Raw genomic sequence first — 2172 nt, 5'->3', positions numbered from 1 at the left:
GGCATCAAGAGAGCGGCGCTCCTGCTGTTCAATACGCTCGACTATTTGAGTGCTTCGCCCAATTCGACTGTTTACTTTCTTTTGAAAATAAAGTACAAGGACCTCTCGGATCACTTTCTAACTTTTTTTCTCGTATTTTTGAGGAAATTTCCTATCAATTTAAGCAAAAAAATAAAATGGCTAAAAAATTTCATTTTACATGAGGTTCCCCCCTTAAGACGGTCTTAAACATAAGAAATGACTATGAATATCGACCATAATCGATTCTTATTTCAAGACTCCCTAACAGTATAAAGTCGACTCTAAGTCGACTCTAAGTCGATTATACTGCTAGATGTCTAAAAAATGGACGTTGTAAGACGACTTAGAGATGTCTCCAAGTCATATAATGTATCACATTGAAGACAACTGTAAGCCGACTTTAAGTCAGCCATCATGCGGATGCAAATGTGCGGCTTTTTTACAAGTCGACTATTTAAAAAATGTCTACTTCTAGATGTCCTAAAGTCGATATTTGAGGGACGTCTGTAGACATCTATACAAAATCGACTTACAGTCGATTCTAAAGGCCCTGACTTAACAAAGTCAACTTACAGTTGATATATCGACGTTTGTGCTTAGAAGCTGTCTTAAGTAATGTCTTAAGACGTTAATGCGGCCCTCTGATTGGCTTGTAACACCACAAGGCTGAACTTAAGACGGTCTTGAAAATAAGAACTGAGGGTCCGCGCACAACTGTTTTCGATTAAGTCGTAAGTCGTAGGTCAACGCACAATGATTTTACGTATATTCTTTAGATCGTAAGATCTTAACTAACACAATAGGATATATGTAAATGACACACACACATATATATATATATATATATATATATATATATATATATATATACGTAAAATCATTATGCATTGACCTACGACAACGACTTACAATTACGGCTCAGTCGGAAATAGCTGCGACCATTTTTGTGCGCGGACTTTGACTATGAATACTAGCCTAAGCCGTAAGCAATAAGGAAATCAATATGTTGGATTAGCTACTATTTACGTTAATGGTCATTCTATAATAAGTCATAAATCAGAAGTTAGAAGCTAGAAACTGACCAATCACATACTATGTTTACACGACACCCTTAATCGAATTTAATAACATCTGTAATTATGAAACTGGCCAATTATAGCTATTCTTCTGAAGAATAAAATAACTATAATTAATAAGTTTTAACTACGTATGTTATTAAATCCGATTAAGGGTGTTCGTCACAGTCAATTTTTGTATAGTCACAATCAATTTTTAATCTCTAACTTCTGATTTATGACTAATGGCTTATTGTAGAATGGCCATAACGGATATAAAAGCTCTTTTGGAACTATATATACATTATCTCTTTATTCAATCAGGGACGAACCAAAGAGCATAAGCAAGAAGTACTACTTTTTTATGAAAAAGTGATACGTCATTTATTTTTTTAACTAGGAAATTTTTTATAATAAATGGGATTGTTGATGCTTGAATCGGTTATTAAATTCAATTTGCTTTTGAGAGAAGAAAAATAGTTCTTTATTGATGGACAGACGAGACGAGACTAACTCGCATGGCAACGATGCGAGAGTCTAACTTGTTTGTTTAGTTAGAGTGACATGGGAACGTGACGGTCGACCCGAATAACAAAAACAGTCGAGACATGCCACGGAGACACTCGGGCCTTTTCGTTGAACATCGAGCTCTTACATTACTCACACAAGCACACTAAGCTGACTCAACAGGGATAAATCTAAAAAAATCTGAAAAAAATTCTTTTTAACATATTGGATCGAATAAGCCATTTTTGAGAAATAGAATAAATTAGAATTATTACACTAAAAATTAACAATACAGTCGTTCTATTTGTATATCAGTTGCAATAACATGAAAAGTGAAAAATTAAGGCCGCAGCACAGATTTTTACATAACACATAATGCATAGTGCATAAGAAAATCAGCCAATCAAAATGCTTCTCTTTCGTGAAGTGGAACGAAAGAAAGGATTCTGATTGATAGATTCGTTTATGCATTATGAATTATGCGTAATACAAAAGATTGTGCTGCGGTCATTAAACTTTATAGCCATTTTACAATAAGTCATTAATCATAAATCAGAAGTTAGAAGCTGGAAACTGACAAATCACAGTC

Source organism: Trachymyrmex septentrionalis, unplaced genomic scaffold, assembly GCF_001594115.1.
Source record: "Trachymyrmex septentrionalis isolate Tsep2-gDNA-1 unplaced genomic scaffold, Tsep1.0 scaffold28, whole genome shotgun sequence".
NCBI lineage: Eukaryota > Metazoa > Arthropoda > Insecta > Hymenoptera > Formicidae > Trachymyrmex > Trachymyrmex septentrionalis.
This window is presented reverse-complemented; position numbering follows the sequence as displayed.